This window comes from Dromaius novaehollandiae, chromosome 11, assembly GCF_036370855.1.
Source record: "Dromaius novaehollandiae isolate bDroNov1 chromosome 11, bDroNov1.hap1, whole genome shotgun sequence".
Classification (NCBI taxonomy): Eukaryota; Metazoa; Chordata; class Aves; order Casuariiformes; family Dromaiidae; genus Dromaius; species Dromaius novaehollandiae.
The window spans coordinates 19,698,925-19,719,893 of NC_088108.1; positions in this window are offsets into that span (position 1 = coordinate 19,698,925).

Below are 20,969 nucleotides of genomic sequence, written 5' to 3' on the forward strand. Positions count from 1 at the left end.
CAGTAAGTGTAGTATTATGGATACCGATAGCTTATGAAACCATCCTTCAATATGGATGGAAAAAAATTCAGAAATCACTTGCTGATGACTTGTTCATAGAACACAGATTCCAAGTTCAACTGCAATATGCTGCATATACCTTTCCACTACAAATCTGGGAATTTAGTTCTCATAACATCATAGTTTATAAAATTTTAGAATCTGCATTGATGATGCTGCAGTATAGATGTCCCTTTACTTCTGTGTAGCTATTTTAGTGGGCACTACAGGAAATGAAGAGTACTCATTAGGAAGAGCTATATTTGCTAATTATTTTCTAATACAAAGCAAAATAAGGGAAGCTGGGTATTTGAACATTTCTAAAACAAGGGGTTCTTTTTCCTCCTTTTTTCCTCTATTCCTTCCAGTGAACTTCTAATTTTTTTTTTTGAAACAAAATTACTTATTTTGGTTTGATGCTTCCCCAAATGTTTTATTACAATTTACAAATTTTTTTTATAATGTCAATATTTTTCTTAGATGTAGCTACTTTGGTCTGAAGAACTTTTTTTTTTTCTTTTTTTTTTTTTCTTTTTTTTCTTAAGGTCTCACTTACTGCATGGCTTAGTCACTTCATGGTAAATGTTCAGCAGTGATTACATGTATTTTAAACAGCCTGTTCTTAGACATGGTGTTACAGTTTTCCCATTTATAAAATTTCTGGGATAAAACTATGTTCATACAGTTACTACAGAACTTTATTGTTTCTAGACTGTTTATTGATCTTTAGATGAGTCACAATTACAGATAATATATAAAGGACAGGAGGCCTTCTTACTTATTTGGTTTATCTGCTGTAAACCTCCTTCAAAAATTGTTTTTGATACACTCATATACAATTATTTCTGCTGTAATCTCTCTGTGTGAGCAAAGGGGGTAGGCATGAGAAAGAAAAAAGGAAGAGAGAGACATTTTCTGATACTGGCTCCCAGTGAGATTTTGTGCCTGTTGCTGTCCTCTTTGTAAAAGTTATGCACTAATGGTCATAGGCTATGAATCTAGTGGTAAGATGAAGTAATGGATTTGCCACACAAATCTGGTGAGACTGCCTTGTGTCTGATTGTTGGGCTACTCATCACCCTTGTGTAGAATGCGACAGTTCATGTTTCTCCGATTCCACCTCTCTGTCCTTCCAGACTTCTCAGTTGCCCTGGGCGTGTGTGAGAGTGCTACTAATATAACCAGTTCTTGTCTTCTTCAGTATTTCCTTCAGATACCTAAATGCTTTTGATCAAAAGACAGTTCTTCTCTTCTAGCTCTGCACATCAGCAATAAAATATTAAAATGCTATTTCAGTATTCCAATGACATGGTATTTATTTATGTATTATTTAATTTTCCCTGACTTTAAGGCAATATAATGTTTATATCCTCGAAGCTCAATGGCACAAGTGGTTGTTAATTCAGAGAGAGTTCAGGAGCTAGCAGTATAACGCTTCTAGTATTTCAGTAAATAGAAAACTGCTCTTAATATTAGTAGTACAGTGCTAGTATCAGATAGAATGTACAGTTTGCAGATGAGGGATTCAAACCACTTTGAACAGTTCTATTGTTCAATTTAGCATCTGGTACTTAGTCAGAATTCATTGCTTTGAAAATGTGTAAAACAAGTGCCTTTCATAAGCTAGCCTATTGGATTTGATTGTATTTTTAGTTGAAAAAAGTAAAGAATATTATATTCTTGGATAGAATTATTATTCTTTGATGTAGTTCTCATTATTTTTAGCCTCATTTTCTATAGCTTATGCAATCTTTTTCTCAGTTTCCCGATAACTGTATTTGTTCCTCATCCCTTTCCATCCTCCACCCACCAGTAACTTCTCTATGTTTTGGCCAATTTCAGCCACATTTGACAAGATGGCATAGGTCTCAGAGGCACTGGGGTCCTACAAAGGTCTTCATGACATTGGTTCAGTCATATGCATACTCCAAAGCCATTTGTTTGGCACACCAGTGACTTATAGCTAATGCTTCCCCAAGAATCAAGAAGCAGGAGTCAGCTAAGCAATTGGTGTATGTCAAGCTGCAAACACAGCATGTGCCACTCACCAGGCTAAAAAGAAATCTGTTAGAATGCATGGAAGGGGATACGAGTTTAGGGAAGGAAGAGTGAGATATGTGAAGTGGCTAGAGATTGGAATATTGTAAGGTGACTGGATGTAGAGATGTGGGGGTACATGAGTAAATCAAGCATGATATGTAAGCTCATAAAAAGTCAAGCTTTGTTAGCTTTGCTGCTCACAGAATTTCTTGTTTGTCTTTCATTTTCTTTGCTGCTGCTCATAAGAAACTAAAAGTTTAAAAAAAAATTACTGCATTTCATCTCAGCTATGAGATTAAAAAAATAGAAATTCATAAGGAGCTCATTATGTTTAACCTATCTCTTCACAATAATATTTACTAAAAAGTGAATTTGTTTATTGCCTTATGTTCTTATATCATTTGTAAAGAGAATTGAATGAAGGGTCTTAAAACTGCTGCTTCAAAAAAGTGTTCTGAGGCACCTCTTTCTGGGGGACATGTTTAGAGTAATGGCTGTAGCTACTCATATATATTCCAAGTCACTCTTTGCTTTGTGAATGAATTTGGTAGATACAAATGAATCAAAATAAAGATTAAGAAAAAATCCCAAGATTTTTCTTCCATATTCTATGACCCTTATCTAGTAGTGAAATTCTGTTTAGATTTTTCAAAATGTCTGTGTGTTTTAGCATATATGCATCTTTACAGCTTTGCATCAGATGGAGAGAAAGTAGACAGTGAAAAGATTTTTTTGAGTATATAGTGTATATAATCTGACATTTTCAGGACGCGGATTTTAACTAAACTAATTTACACCATCAAGCCACATTACTTAAAGTACATGACAGCAAGCTATCTTAAAACTGTATATATGGATTTCTTCATTTTCTAGATCTATGATCCATTAATTTTCTTCTGCAGAACTTAATCTTCTTTTCTCCTTTTATATCATGACTATGGATCACTATTGTAGTTGCTACTCATTTCACCTTCAGTCCCTTTCATGTCTGTGTGAGAGCTCACCTTCTCCTGTCAGGCCCTGGCTGTTCCCCATCACAGAAAGTCCACAAATCTCCCATGGATGGATTAAGGCTTAAGCTATAGTACTGTGTATATCTAAATTGGCCCCTGCTATCTAATGGAAAGCCATAAGAAGCCTGACTCACTTGATCACATGTCTGAGAGGAGAGGAGAAAAAAGCAATAAAAACATGGTACATAAATACTAATGAGAAGGGACTTTTACACCAAACATATTCACAGTAAATAATTGCTGTTCCAGAGAAAAGGGACAATATCTGTTGACTCAGTATCTCTTGTCATAGTGTATGAGACCCATGTGCTTTCTGTAAGATTATTGAACTGTCTCTTTAGCATTTCTGGGATTTGGAAGCTAAGCTCTGATCTTTCTGACTATTATACTCTTTGGTTATAGCTATACCCCAAGCCCTAATGTTAATTGAAGAACAAAACACATCAGAGCATAGATTACCAAATTGTTCAGTGGAGCAGGGGGAGATGGGTCCAGAATTGAAATTGGGAATATCTGCTTCCTGGTCAACAGTAGATTAGTCAATTGGTGAGCTGACATAAGGATTACTATGGACCAGAATTTGAACTTAAGTTAAAAAAAAGAAAAAAAAAAAAGTCATGCTGCTGCATAAATGGCAAGTATCAAAGATGTGAAGTGGCAGTTCTTGAGCTTCTGAAATACGGTATTGTGTGCTGTATAGTTTAAAAAAAAAAGTATATGGATATGTCTCTTCCCTATATCTAAATAGCATCTCTCAAGGCTATTTTTTGGATTTTTTTTTAATGTGAAATATCCTTCCATTTTTATCATCTATTTTATTATTATTTCTTTATATGCTTCTTGATTATATTTGTACATATTTTAATTGTTTTGCTAGCTTGGCAGGGTCAAAATCCAACTTTTACTGTCACTATACTGAAGATGCTCCAAATCTACATCAAAAATTCGTCATAAACTGCTAGATAAGACTTATCTGGGGACCTTGATATAACATATACGACAGCACATTTTCATGTGTCTCTTCTTCTGATGTTTGTGTAATGACTGCCTCTGTGATGGTCAGCAGCTGAATTGCCTGCTGAGCTCTTTTATGAATGCCGATCAAGTTAAAAATTGCTAGTTTTGTTTTGTAGTTTCATTGCTTTTGTTTTTATTGCTGATGGACACTAGTAACTCTCATTACAGCTCTTTACATGCTTAACAGCCCTTTAAAGAATATCCAATATTTAAAAAAAAAAAAAAATCCTCCTTATGATCAGCATTTACCTACATCATTACACTCAAACTGGTTCTATAGCCCACATCGTACACAACACATTCCACATTAGGCTTCAGCTTTTCTTCCCCATCTAACATGCTGCCCCATCTAACCTATGCTTTCTTCCTGGTCACCTATAATCTACCTCCCTACTTCTCTGTTTGTGTCTGCTCGTGGTACCAGGAATGTCTCCTACCTAACAGCTTAAGTTTTGCACTTATCTTCTACTACTTTCTCCTACTAAGGTGTTGTTACTCACTCATGAGGTCTGTGCATCTAATCATTTTGGATGGCACAAATCCAACTATCTATATGCCTCTTAATCAAACCCTCCAGGACTACAGCCTGCCTCTTCCTTTCAACAGCAGGTCATGGAGGCATATTTTTTGTTTTTATAAATACATATATTTTTATGTATTTTTTATAATACATATATTATAAATATATATACATATATATACATATATATAAAATATACATAGACACCTATATACACATATATATACATATATATAAAACATGGAGGCATATTCAGGACAAGGGGCTATATGGTCATTTTTCCTCCCTAAATTCCTTCAGCTAATTCATCTGGTTAGAAGAGACTATAGTGGTCTCTGAGGATCATGAACTGTCTATGCCATACACACACATAACCAGTTCTGTAAACTGTGGAGTCCCTTGCCCTCTAGCTAAATTTTTTTGCTGTTCCTTTACTTGAAAAGATTATCTTGGATTGTGAGGTTGTCCTGCTCTTTTGCCTCTGTGTACAGCTGATCTGTCTAGCTTTCTGTTTTGTGATTTGTCTCCAAAGTTAAAGGAGGAGAGCCGTGTGGCTTCCTCTCACCTACTAAGCTTCTTTTTACTTTCTTGGCTTGCTTACTTTTAGGGTTCTGGCCACTCATAGCCATGGCTCACTACACTTACCAACTCATATTATTTCAAATATTTCTTCTAGCAGTATCTGGCTGCCATTTGTATGACAACGGACCAGATTATATGTAGAAAATTATAACATACTCCTTCACCGATTGTGCAGATTGACTGGGCTATTGTTGTCATGAAGGAAATGCCTTTTTCAAAGGTAGACCTTTGCTATTGTTGAGAAATATTAAGAATAGTTCTATTTTTACATAGCATCTTAATTCTTAGCAACAGTAATGGCAATATTAACAATTGTAACCTTTTCTTGTACTCTATTTACAGATGCTGAATAGGAAAATATGTCAAAAATAGATATTATTCAAGTTATCATAATCAGGCATTTAGCTGGTTAGCATGATTATGTTTTATGTTTCTATTCGTTTCACTACTGACAAACAATACTTTGGTGTACAATAGTACACCAGCTATAACAGACAGGTAGAACTACTGTAGAAGGATCATTAAATATTAGAAATTTTTAAAGTATCATCACTGCAAAAACCCTTGTGCTGTCTAACTTTGTACTAATTCATTATAAAAATATGAAGGGGACTTGACTGTGTTATGAAAATACCTGTGATGAAGTGGCTTAATTGACTTAGAGACTGTTTCAAGTTGTTTGGGAGCAACATTTGATGAAAATAGCCAAAATATAAATTAGTTATCCATGTGGTGGTCTCTATTTGCATGACTGTTGTCCTTAAAACTATTAAAATTGTTCTTTATAATTATATCTAAATTATATCCACATAGTTAAATATCAAAAAGATAGATGAGGATACCAGAGTGATATTAATTAGCAATAGGTAAATCGTAATTTAATAATTGTTGTATGAAAAAACTAGTGGATATTTTAGTCCATGTAGTGAGGAGTGAGTACAATATATTACAAGCAGTATTGAATTAATAGGCTTTAGTGAAACTCTCAGAACCAAAATGGAATCCTGCCAGCTAATTTCAAGTTGGTAATATAGATGGAGTAACTGGGAGTGAAGGAGAAATGGTAATGATGTTGCTTTTAAAGATCTTAGTTGATCTTATGAGGAGTAAAGGCGAATGACTGTACAAAGTATTAATCAATGGTTTGTTTGTTTGCTTTTAAATTATTATGAAGACAGGCATGCTTCGTCAGGATGTCCCGAACAGCTCTTAAAATATTTTTGGTCATGTTGCACATAAAAGTTACAAAGCAAAGGTAGTTAAAAGAAACAGTAAGCATACTGCTCAACATTGTTCTTTAAATTGTTCTTCTGTGAGAACATATATGACCAGTCTAATTTAAAATATTACAATGAGATTGGCACCACTTTCCTGTTGAAAGAATTGTTATCAAAGATAAAGAAAATGAAGAAAAAGCTAGCAATAGGGAAAAAATATATAGATATAAATCTGAAGACTACTAGTAGGACATCCAGATATATAATGAAGACAGTTATATAACCAAGACAGTTCCAAACATTCAAAAGAATGACTTTCTTTATCTTTATAGAACAAGTGTTTTTTTATTAAAACTTCTTAATAAAAAGCAGATAGTAAAATATTATATGTAACCAAATTAAATTTTATTCATATAAGTATAAATACTATAGGTGTTGAAAGTTATTAGGTTGAAAATAAGGAAGGACATTACTCCCCTCCCCTCTTTTTTTGTCTTTTTAAAATTATTTCCCCTTCAGTTATATGGAAAAAATCACAACATATATTGGCTATACCATGTTATGCGAGTCTGACTGTATTATTGAAGAGACAGAATAAAAATTATGTGATAAAGCAGGTACTATGGTTAATAACACTGTGGGTAATCTTTCTGCTCGTTTCTCTAGCCATAAATGCCTATTAGTAAAGATATTCTTGACACCAGGAAAATTTTTGGCCCCTAAGGTTGGACTTGGTGTGCAAGGGACACAATCCTTTGAAATTAAGGAATCATGAACTGCATCTGCGTAAGTAAAATACAGTGTGAGAACTGCGGTATTAAAATGAGCCCTAAGGCTGAGCATGTAAAACATGCTTAAAATTCGACAATTGCAGAAAGATTGAATATAGACTCTTATGCAGTGCCATGCCCTTATTAGCATACTGTCAACTGGCATTCATAATGCTTATTTCTCTCCCCCGCCCAGTTTAAAAGATCATTAATAAAAGATAGCCAGTGGGGAACTTTGTAGTAGATATTCTTAGCCCAGTCAATATATGCATATTACTGTTTACTCATTGTATTATAAATCTTGTTTAATGTAGGAAGTTTATGATTTCTGTGGACTAGAAGAAGAATGTTTTCAGAACACCGCATGGAAAACATATGGCAACTCCTAGGAGAGATTTATTCCTCAAGAGGCCACATGCTACATTGCAAACTTCCCCTGTGATATGCCAAAGGAATGGGCTGAAGTTCAGTGCATTAAATAAAGAAAATAACTCCTATGCTTTCCTAATGTTATTTCCTAATTTCCTGTTTCCTAATGTTACTTCTTAAATCTTACGCTTTTCAAAGAAAACCAAGATATACCTATATATTATTTCTTTAAGAGTGAACTTTTCAACTGGGATGTTGAGGAAAGCAATAGGCCCACAAACCTACCCCAAATTCTCCAACACTGCAAAATTCCAAAATGCTCAGCTGGCTTAGTACCTCCCTCCTATGTTATTCCTATCAATTTCCCTTCCTTAGCATAGGATGCCAACTGAGCGATAAAGGCTGTATAGTTGATGTATACTGCAATATCACAGACTGAGTATATAGGAAAATTGAGATCTGTAGGCACCCACTGTCAGGTACAGCTATTACATTTTATTGAATGGTACAGAAGAACTAAAGTAGGCTGAGGTAGATCTGGAACTAAAGGAATGGAAACATAATGCCATTTTTTTTTCTCTTGCTTCCTTAATTTTAGAGGATATAAGTTGTGCTCTGGAAATGTGATAGATGATCTGAGTTTCCCAAATAAATTCTGGAAAATTAGGACATAGTGAGGACTTGTATTATGCATCATGAACTTGATTTGCCTGTTTAGACACATGTCCTATTCTTTGGTGTGAAAATGTTGTGTGCATGTTCATGATAACATTACTCTTTGCATATAGAGCATTTTTGTACTACCAGAAGTATTCTGGACTACATATACATACAAAGAAACACTGTGGCCCAGCTTTATTTCATGCTGCCTCTTCTTGGGCAGCATGAAATTGCCTTTGTTGGGTGGAAGGCAGTATCTCATTGCTACAGCATCTCTTCCTGATTATATCTTGTTAGAAACTATCACCATTTTAATCAATTGTTTCTACTGCTCTGCGTACATGTCCAGTGCCATCACCAGCAAACAGTGAGGACAGAGGAAACTATCTGCAGTGCAAACACCTTGCTAGTAATTGAACTTGAACTGTCCTACTGTTGATTTTGTTCTGAGAGAGAATACAAATGGAACAAATTTCAGAAGATCATGGTTTTTAAATAGCAACCAGGTACTGCTTAAATTTCAGAAACAACTGTGGGTGAATACTGAAGGTAATTTTAATCTAGGGTCAAATATGTCCAGAAAAAAATGCAATATATAATTAAATGAGAAAAAGGCAAGCACTTAAAAGTTATTACATAGCAGAATTTACGTTGCCAGTACAACCTTATTTGGGTTTACTTGTATGAATGGATTTTGATACAGTGTAATTACACAAACATATGCAATTTTAACATATGACCCTTGCTTAGTTCAGTAAAGAGTGATAATTTAATTTACCTAATGACTAGAGGTTCAATATTTTATTTCAACCTTATGGTTAATTGTTAGCACCCTGGTCTGACTGGCTTACTACACTAGGGCTTTGTTCTGAAGGAAGTACTGTTAATCACTTTGCAGTCTTTTATATAGTTCTCATCAACACAATGCATAGGTGCTTCTTAAACATTAATTTATGTGCCTTCATAATATTCCTGTGAGATGGAAGGCTACTATTTACATTTCACAGATGAGGAACTGAAAAACAACAGGACTGAAGTGAAAAGCTTTTGCTAATTGCAGAAAACTTGGACCTGATTATTCAAAAGGTTGTAGCATTCAAAAGGTTGTAGCATTCTATACATTTTTAAATATTTAAATCAATGCTCTGAGTTTTCATGAAAATCAGGAGTACAACATCAAGAGCCTGTGGAAAAAAAACAACACACAACTAATAACTTTCTATGAAGAAGTTTACTTTAAATACATCCCACAGAACCCAGTTCCCCCGTGCTGTATTCAAGTGCTGTAACCATGAGACCACCATTTTTTTTCCTGCAGTTTCCTACATAATTTACTTTGTCTTCCAACTTCTTTTATAAATGAAATGGAAGTCTTAGAGACAAAATGCACACCTGATTCAAGCCTAAAGCATGTCTATCTTATGCAATGAATGACTGAATATGACAGTATTCATATGAAGGGAGGAGTGAAAAAGTGTGTGATCATATGACTTAATTTAATAGCTACCAGTTCCAAGGTCTTATTTTGAAAACTTAATTAATTAATGTTTTTATTCATGTGTTAAATGTTTTATCATTTGTGTGTGTTTTTTCAGATTGTCCTTAAGTTGTGAACAAGTATAAACTGTGTCAGTCACTTAAAGAGAATAAATTATAAACAATACCAGGTTGTGACTCCCCATTCAGATCAGTTCTAGTAGAATATGCTTTTCCAGTAGGGATCAGATACATTTCTGAAAGTGGACAAATACTACGGTTGAGGAATAATGGGTTCTTTCCACCTGTACCTTCTAGTTTCCTTCTTCTCAAATGTTACTTTTTTCATCCTGGGGATCCTAGCAGCTTCCTAGGAACCTTGCTACCATCTACTTAGTCTATTTTCTATTCACTTAGCATTTAAATTAGGCAGCTCACTCATTTATGACACTTGAAAAACGATGGGGCAATACTGAGAGCGTAGGTGAGAAAGTCTGCTGCTTTTAGGTGCACCAGCACTTGTACCCGCAGCGGACATCAGCATTTGGGGAGGGAGGGAAGGGTAGGGAGGTGGATGTCAGCATTCTGTCTCTCCAGGCTTTCAGATGCTCGGCGCAAATCTCCAACAAAATTACTGCTGTGTCATCTGAGTTCCCTGTTAATTGCCAAGGAATTGCAAAGCTCTGTTAAGCCTCCCCTGAATATGTACAAATGTTTGTTTCCACAAGAATTATAACTTCAACCAATTTTTTTGCTGGTTTCCATAAAGGCAGCCAATGAACACCAGGGTTGACAGTCCTGGTCAAATTTTAAGTCTTTTACCAAAGCCTGAGAAAAGTAGAGATTTTCAAAGAGAAGCTTGCAGAAAGTTCATTTAACTCAGGAAAAATCTTGAAATACACTCATCTAAAAAAAATCTAATGGCATTGACTAAAATTTTCCCCTAAAATTCAAAAGGCATAGAATACTTCAGCCAAAGTGGTTTAAGGGGGCAAAATTTGTTAACTAAACAAAGCATCTTAAAATGAGGAATGTTGGGCAATAGGGGCAGATTTTAATGTCATTCTTATAGCATTGTCTACCGTAAAAAATCTATTAAGGAGAAACAAGTAGAAGTGATTTTGTCTTTCTTCAAGTTGTAAATCGAGTTTTAATTGAATGCCAGCTCTTCACTCTCCTTTTCAGATAAATTGTTTAAGCACAGAAGTAGAATAAGTATCGAGAAGGCTCCCTCACTCCTGTGGAGGAGGGTAGGAAGAAAAAATGGTAGTGCTGTGTTGTTTTGCCAATCTGCAGTCATAAAAATGATCCCAATGCGACTGTCTTTGCCAGTGTGTTTTGAAAGTGATCTTTCAATTAAAGAAATGCCAAGATGGTACAGCCATGCACTTTACAATGGGATTTCTGCTGAATAGAGTCATCCAATAGAGTGCATCCAATTACACAGGACAGCAGTAAACATTCTGATCTCATAAATACATGTAAATATTGTGTGTGTGTGTGTGCATGCACGCACATGCACACAAGGCATTCTGTAACATTCCTGTCATCCACATTAAGTGGATTTTAATGTGAAAAGATGGCAAACTGATACAAAAAGTGATTTTAAGTGAGGAGTCTGGGAGGAGAGTTTCCACTGAGATCTTGAACAAATCTGCTTTTGGCTCAGCTGCCATTCACATGTGGATAAAAGATTCAGGGGAAAAAACACTGTCAGATTTCATAGATAGTCTTAGAAGAGTACAATGGCAATGGGGAAGGATAGACTGTATAAAGTGATATACTGGCAGCTGCATTTCAATAATATGTACTTCCATTAAAGCTTTCAATTCAGAGGACATACATGAAGGAAAAAGATGCAGGTAGCACTAACAAGAGGGACTGATTTCTTTAATTTAGAGCATATAGGACCTTTTATTGTCAGTAAAGGATTTTACTTAGCTCATTAGGATTAGAATGTGAGTGTAATCCATTAGCACAAATAAGGGGGATAAAAATCTCCGCTTCTGTAACTCCACTGACTTCACTGGAGATAATTGAAGAAACTTGATGGTTTGATGAAATTGTACTAAAGCTTTGTCTTTTATAACACTTTTCTTCTGAATACTTGAATCTGCTTTTAAATAATCAATTAAAGTCTGTTGCACCTCTGAGGAAATTTTCAAATCAATATTTCAACTGATGAATAGATACTGATGATGGAGTAAGGTTAGAAATATGAAGAACTGAGAAAAGAAGACTAAGTAGACAAACAAAACTTTTAGCTACAATTGTTAAATTTTGAGTCTGCATAAATTTCTTTACTGAACTGGAATTCTAAATCCATTTCTATAATTCCAGAAAGCTGTGCTTTTTTCTTCTTTTTATCTACTTGCTTAAGGATTTTAAACTCATTTAACTTCTGTGGCAAAGGGAAAAAAGTCCATCTTAAGGGACTTATCTAGAAGGAATTTGCAACTCTAGTTCATGTTGTTCTTAGCTTCCCCCTTTATTTACAGCACAGCAAACTTTGATAGTATTTCCTGAAAAATAACTCTCTCTCCTCTGCCCCAAACATTACATAAATAAAGTTGAATGTTCAAGTTGTTCATGAGCTGAGCTGAACAGACAAACACCCAAACCTGAAACTTAGGATTGCATTTAAGGATTGCATCAATCCATATCAACATAAAAATGTCAGGTACAGTAAATCACAGCTGGAACTAAGTTTACATTTTTTTGGAACTTTCAGTTTGTGTTCTTTGTGTTATCAAGCATGGGCCAAAGTAGCTGAACTATATCTGCTACATGGATCAGCTATATCAGCTATTTTGCTGAAGATTTTGACTGGCAAATTAAATTAAAATAAAGGATTTAATAAAATTCTGAAGAATGCAAAAAGGAAAATCTATATTGTTTTGATAAATCTGAATTTATCACTTCCCTATGCTCTTTTATTTTTCTTATATTTTCCCCACAGTTATTTTTCCATATGTACCACAGTGTTTCCACTGCCAGGCCTTACCTCACCAAATACTTACTTGGATTTGAGGCCTCTGGAATACTGGTGCTTCTGGCTGTTATAAGGAAGTGAGTTATAAAATTAGTCTTTCAGAAAGAAAAGGGTAGTGATGTAAACCCCATTAACTTCACTTCATTCTTGGAAATTTTTTTCAAGTTCATTTTCTTGTTTTGTCTATGTTGAAATCAATTCCTCTGTATGCGCTTGAGGGAAGGAACTGTCTTTCCAGAGTCCAAGAGATTTATTCATAAACTTATATAGGTAGAAATAGTGGTGCTGACTCAGAATCATAGTGCCACTTTTCATGTGAGTTGGGAAATGCTTCTATGAAACAATCTTGCTGTAAAAGTTAATATAATCTATTAACAGTAGGTTAATTAGAAGGTGGATAAAGTATGACAGATCTTTGGCTCAAGATGTTTCTGCCAATAACAGTTTAGCCTAAGAAACTACTTTTTGGTATCTTCTTTTCCCTCTGGGCATGTTGCCACTAATGGAAACACTAAGAAATGGTATAGTCATTACCCTGCACTTGAACTCTTGTGATATCTGTGAAAGAAGAACTGGGGCAAAAAATAGGAAGCTTAAGAAAAGAGGAAAGTGGAAGGTAAGGTACAAATACAATGAAAGAAATGGAAGTAAACAGGTGAGATAGAGAAGAAAAACGGTCACAGAGAAACAAAACCAGAAAAATACATTTCAAAAAGAGAATGAACTCTCTCCAGTTCTCTAGTTTTGCTCTATATACTTTTCTTATTGAGACTGCTTTCAAAAACTTTACATAAACCAAATGACTCACAATTTCTCAGGTTAAAACAGTAGCTTGTTAGCTATTAAATGGCCATATTAATTCTTCCAAAGCAGATTTTACTTTAAACTTTTCCTCAATAATCAAATAAGTCTCAGTTAACATTGTTTTATCTAAAAAGCCGTAAGTTCACTGTATGTAAAGCAAATCCTCTGTTAACATAGTATTGCTGAAACAGACTATGAACATCTTCCATATCTGAAAACACCATTTCAGTGAAAAACACAAGGTACAAAGAAGAAATCTTGTAAAGCTGAAATCATATCTGTGACTTAAATTGGAATGGTGACTTTATTGCTCTCCTGAAATAGTAAGTGGGAATCCTCCAGGAATTTTCAGCAATCCTTACTTTACCTGGCCAGTATATTCCCAGATGTCTGTAGAGGGCCAGGGCAAAATATTATGATGCCTAAAGTATATTGTCATTGCCTCCTCCTAATTATACAATAGGGGACTAAGCCAATTTCATACTCCTCATGTTGAGAGGGGCAGAGATGAAGTGTAGCCCAGCAACTACTGCTTCATTTGATCCCAGTGGTACTTATTTTGTTCCCAGCATTGTAGAGATATGCTTGGGAGAGTGTTGGTCTCTTCATATTTGTCTGTTTGCTGTGACACTCAGTATTGTAAACACTAGAGGGAAACTTAAATTGCTGAATTTAGATCAAAGTATTAATCATTCCATAGAATAAATCCGTCTTAGCTGTATATTAATGGTCTGTAAAACCTCACTTCGGGGAAAATAATAAATTTTTTGAGTAGAGTGAAACATGGTGGTTGGAAGTTTTTTATGGAGTTATGAGTTTATTCCTCTCCTAAATCTTCAGTCTTCACCTCAAAGTGGAAAAGTGAGACTTAACCAGAATTGACAATGTAATTATCTAAATTAAAATATTTTCTTAGGTTTTTTTTTTGAAACTTATCCAGACACAAATCATTAAGTTTGCCCTCAATTTTGCATTCATAAAGAACCAAAGCCAAATGAATTGCATGCTATCAGACTGGCCAGGCTGCAAAACTTCTAAACATACCCCTGTATTTTTCAAAACAACTTTTCTTACCTTGCTGACAGGCTGGGGCAATGATACCATCTATTTAAAACAAATGAATAAAAACACGAATATAATTGCTTCAGTTGTTAGCCTATCTCTTAAAACTTTCTTTTAAAACAAACCACAAAATCTGCATGGAAACATCCCACTTGCCTCCCACCAACAAATATATCTTTGAAATAAAGTTGTCACCTACTGTATAGTGACAGTACTTAAAAGTCTGAGTAGTGCTCCTAAGCTGGTATCTTTGGTATGGCTGATATAAAACAGGCCAGAGGTATCCTATCATGAAAAAACAAAAAGAGTTACCTCCTGGAAAATTCCATTAAGTCCCTCACTCAGTTGTAAGCAATAACTAAAAGTACAGCTTGGATTCTTTTCCAGGTGATATGCACTTCACATCTAGCTATAAGATATATCATCCTTAGAGCACAAGAGAGAGAAGGAGGCTCACTGCTTTTCAAGCTTGCACAGTTGACATGCCACTTTAAATGCCAGTCTTATTCATAATTTACTGTTTGATCTCAGTCTTCTGGATTATATTCTGTCAGTCTGTACAGAGAGCATAGGGGCTTCAGGGGCTATGTTCAAAACAGTCTGAAGATCCTCTGCTTGTGTATTTTCTCCACTGGCAAATGACTTCCATAAGCATGGAACTGTTGCTGAAGTAATCCTATGACTACATACAAAGCTTGTGAAGCTGGGAAGTGAACATAATGTCTATTTTCTATGTCTACTTTGAGCACTTCTCCGTCATTGATCAGTAGCCCGGCAGGCATGTTTTAGCTCTATTGAATCTCTTCTAAACTTGGAAACCTTGAATTTTTGGCGTGTTCATTACAGACGCGAAATTCCATCTTCCATTCTCTTTCCCTTTAAATACTTTCCCTGGACAAGATAACTCAAATTTGTAAATCTTTAAATCTTTACTGTATTAAGCGTTTGTCAACATTGTAAGGAATGGCAAGAAAAGAATCCTTGAGAAACATTATTTCTTTAGACATGTCAGTATACATCTTAATTAAAAAAAAAAAAAAATTCCCAGACACAGCAAGAAGTCACAGACAGCCAGTGAAAACAATTTTTCACTGAGAACATAAAAACACAGTCAGTGCTATCATTTCAGCTTTTCTCCCACTCATGACTACACAATTTGATCGTTAATTTTAGATAATGTGTTAAATGCTTTTAGGGATGCACAAATGGTAAAGTCTCTTTCTTCTTTGTCCACCTTTGCTGGAGTTACTAATTATATATTATCTTCTAAAATGCAACATTTCCTACTAATTAAATTCTTCCACAGATAATGAAGTATTCTTGTTTTTATAGATCATAAGAGTTGATTTGGGGGGAGGGACTAAAAGTGGTTCTGTAAAACATCAGATTGTCTTCAGAATAGAGGGGAATCTGTTCTGCTGTGCATATAGGCAATAAAAAGTGGCGGTTCTGCAAAACAGTTTAAAACTGAATTACACAGAGCAGGCAAAAATGTTCAAAATATATTTTTTGAAAAAAGAATCAATTACTTTTCCACAGTTTTATGAAACATACACAAAAATGATTTTTTCTTTTAATTTTTTTGCAAATTCTCCATTGTTACTATAGCAGCCTGCAGAATTACTTTTCCACAATTTTATGAAACATACACACAAAAAAAGATTTTTTGTTTTAATTTTTTTGCAAATTCTCCATTGTTGCTATAGCAGCCTGCAGTGCCATTCAGTTTTGGTTCCAGGATGTTTCTTCCAGTTCATCCTCTTGCAGCAAAGACGCATGAGGCGCACCACAGTGCTTTGGTCATCCGCATCAGGGGACTCGTTGGAGCACTTCACAGCTCCCTTCTGCTTGCATGCCAGAACAGTGTACATGCATCTCATCCTGACCTAGAGCTAGCATACAGTCAGGGAGCACCAGGGGACTAAGGCTCTGCTGTGCACAGTGGAGCTTCTCTGCCCCATAGTACAGATTCAGGCTAAGAAGTATTAGTTATAGCTCACAATCTGCCTTTTCTTTGCCTCTATTGATCTAAAAGGTACCTTATCTGAGCACACAGAACCTTTTTAAAAGTTTTTGATGTGGTAGAGATTCTCATGTGTCAACTGAATGCTTTATTTAGCATTTATATCAGCATACAGAGTGAAATAGGAGTCAATGCCTGACTCAGCCCCTAATCCATCCTTTTTGTGCAATTTCTGCAGCTGTATCCTGTGCAATACTTGCAACTTAAATTCTACATGAATATTCCAGCATGCTTACATTGTGTGCAGATTATGGCTGCTAGAATGAAGAGTTACCAGGTAGCTGTAGCTTACTGAATGGTTACTCACAGTAACAATAGTAGACCACATACACAGTCTTTCCCTTTGGTTGCAAAGTGCAATGCTTAGTTGAAGTCACCGTGATGATGGTTCAAGGTAATATATTTTGATTTGAAATTATTATTCAGTATCCACATACTCTATTAAGGTGGCTTGTTTGATAGGGGATAACTTGTGAAGTCATGGCAATGCAATCATTTCTAAGAGTGTGACAATACTATAAAAGTTGTTCACCCAAGCGTTTAAGAAAACTCAGCTTGAAAATTGGGTAAATACAGCTGAAGATCACTGTTTTAAAGATTGTGGAACTTCTTTTGTAATATTTGCTTAGATCTAGTAATAATCTTGTAAGGAATCATGTAGTCACACAACTTACTGAGAAGTCATGTTCTTTGTTAAAATACTCCATTGAATCATTCTGTCATTTTCTCCCATTTAGCACATGGCTTAAGAGTAACTGTCTTGCACGTTTGCTCAAAATAAACAAGTATCATGTATACATGTGCAAAATCCCTCAACTGGTTTTGGAATATCAGATTCTGCACAGTCCAAGTGAATAGTTGGTATTCCAGTGATCATTGATTTCTATCCATTTGCATCCAGATTTCTATCCTATCTTACTATATAAATAGAAAGAAATATAACATAACTTTTTTTTGGGGGGGGGGAGGGGAGAGCTTTCTTACTGTGCTTTCTAATTTTGGACATTTCTATTCTTGTCTAGAAATTAGGGTCAAGAGTCAGTTCCTGATGGTTATTACAGACTGCATGACTTCCTTCTATAAAAATTTGTTTTCTCTTTTTATTTTCTTTCTAATCTGAAACCAAAAAATAGTCTTTGTCTTTTTTTGCATGGAGAGGGTAAAAACTCCCATGATGATTATGACAGAAGTCTTATTTGAGTTATTTATTAAGGCTGGTGTGCATTCCACTCAATCTTCTCTTCCTTAAACAGAATAAACAATCACAAGCTTGACAATTCTTTCAGTGCTGAAACTCAGGATGTAAGTAAACAACTTCTTTGGGTGATTTGATGGGGCTTTTTTAGAAACATGCCAGGTGTCACAGGTATATTATTTTGCTTCTGGGAATAAGAAATAGCATGTCTTTAGATAAGAGCTAGAGGGAATGGCTACCTTAAAATAGTATTTATTTATATTTGTATAAAATCCATGATTGATAAAGATAGATTTCCCAAATCTCTACAAGAACTAGTACAGTACTATTGCTAGATGCTGTTTATCATTAGACTTAACTGAACCTTTGCCACAACTTGTAATAGCAGATGCTGGAAATGTCAGGAGGGCTTAATGGAGACTACTGTGCAAAGCAGACAGCAAATACAGCAATAGAATAGACTGGGTATTTTTTAAGCTGGAGAAAGTGTGTAGTTAAAAAACCTCCTCACTAATCTTTTCTTTTTCTCTATAAAACATACATGTTTTCAGCCAACTTCTGGTTGCATTTATGGATAGTGTTAGAATATATTATACATCAGTGCACAGACTTATAAGTACTGGAAGAAGTTAATACTGTGTACCAGGAACATTTCCATAATTATATTGAAAGCACCCAGTAATTAGAGACACTCTATTAATAATGTTACCAAAATACATTTAAAGACTTCTAAAGAAATTTCAGATTAGTTTAAAATTTCAGAATCCCCAAAGATATAAGGAAGCAGCTAAATCTGCATTTGATGTTAAGTCCAAAACAATCTCGCTCCTACATAGTCAATCTTTAAATTCATTAAAGAAACCCTTTCTAATTAAAGTTACATCACATAAAAATGAATCTAAATGAACTCATCTGGCACTGAAGATCTTTCTCCTGTTTGCTCATAAGGCACAAACTCTAACTTGAATGCATGTTTTTGACAGAACTGCAGAATTTTCCCTCATGTATTTTTTACTGAAATAGTTGTCATTGAAACCTTTTACAGCAAAAGAGCATAACATATCTTTGCACCAAAAATCACATGATATTAATGTTTTGCTTTATGGATCTAGACTCTTAGAGATGGTGTGGAGAACGTGGATTGATTTTTATTTGATGCTTTTAGCAGTTCTCTTAGTATGTTGTCCATTGCATTAGGGGGTTTTCAATACTTTTTTTTTCTGCTGTTTTTAAGCTTTGATCTAACTGGGAGAAGGTTTCTGGTTCAATCAATTCTTCTCTTGCTCCTCCATGGGCCTTTCATAATCATTGGATGTGCAGCACAGCTCTTCACAGTATTCCTTCCAGCAATATATGTGAAGATTTTCCACTCTCTTGATTTAATAACTCAGAGTTTTGGCTTGAATGTGTGTTGTTAGAAGCCTCACCATGTTGAATGAGTTTTTATTTTCACCTGAAATTTGTGTAGCCTTTGACTATGGGCACTTTTATGGTAGACAGTCATCTTTGTCCCTTCCTGACATTCTCTGCTGGATGCTTTGATATTCAGCAAATAGAAGTACATGTGCATGCTTGTTAGGATGAAAACTATTTGTCTCCTCTAACCTAAGCAAATGACTTTACTTGGAGTGATTTCTGTTTTGCAGTATGCAAGTTTAAAAAACTGCGTTCCCAGAGGGAGTAGAAAAAAGTTTTCTGCTAATGTGTCTTTTCCATCTTTTTCCCTATGCACTTAAAAAAAAAAGTCCCTTTTTCTTTTGATAATTTCAACAGGTGATACTGAGGTTTGTTGGCGCCAAACTTCAGTCACTATATTTCCCTACCAAATGCCAGCTAGTTTTGCTTCCATTTTCAAATCAATATCTTACAGCCTGAAAAATAATCAATCTAGATTAGAAACCTGGCATTTAAACAATCCTTCCATAAGAAACTTATGCTCATGTTTAGAGGTAAAACTGTAAGTAAAGAAGCTGTTTACTTCAATTTTAAGTTCCAGTGGCTTTATTTTAAATATGATTCTCTTGCTAAGCTGTTATTTACAAAAAAAAAAAAAAAAAAAAAGGAAGTTTCTCAGCTGATCTTTTTTAAAATTCTGTCTCTATCACTACTTTTTTTAATGCTGCCTAATCTTCTCCTTAACTTTCTGTTAGAAATGTAGAAAACACTTTCTAAGTCACCCCAGGGAAGACCCTGGACCATCAGGGCACGTAAACCTTTAACCTTTTCCTGATTCAAGCTAAGTTAGTTTGACTGGTCCATCATCTGACCGATGGACGGAGTATAAATCATGTACAAAAATGTCAGCTGAAATAGTGCCCCTTCGGGTCATTTATTGCATTTCAATATTATGTCTGTATCATCTTCATAAGTTTCCTGATGTAACACAGTTGCAAGTACCCAAGGTTGGCTTGCTTTTTTTTTTTTTTTTTTTTTTTTTTTTTTAATTCTAATATTGCAAAAGTTGAAGAAAAGATGCATGTTAGGGGTTTGGACTATTTTGCATGGTCAGGTTCAAACATTAGATATGAAAATTAGTTCTTCCAGTTGTACTAATTTAGTTGTATCTTCTAGATAAGAAAATCTAGAGAAGATTTTCTGAAGTGCAAAGGTCAAGTGAATACCACAAAATACAGTGAGTGAAATTTGGGCACTATTTTCCGTTCGTATTTTTGAAAATCTATTCTTTTAGGCAACACTATATATCTTTACTCAAAACCATTTCAATTCCTATCTGTTATAAATGTATATCAAGTGATGCTCCAGTCCTCATAAAAGTGTACTCTCTGATCTTCATTCTCCTCTGTGTGTGAGAGGGGGACAAAAAAAAACAAGAAAGCAATTAAATTTATCTTTGCTATTGTTTTCAGAGCTTCCTTGAGAGAATGTGGAATCCAGCCATGTTGAGCTGTTTACCAGGAGCAGTCAGTAAGTCAGCAAATATTGCCCTGATATCTCCAGCTTTGAAAGTTCTATTTTAATGTTGGATTTGTTGGTGCTGATAAAAACTAATGGACCAAAATATACAAAAAAAAAGATCTCACAACTTGGACATACATTTTTGCAACCAATACAATATTCTGGGATTTCTCATCATAATTTCATGTTTACAAAGAGGAAGCCTCGTATTCACATAGACAAGGATTACACTATAGTCCTTTCCTAATGTTTCCTGTCATTAGATGACTGTGTT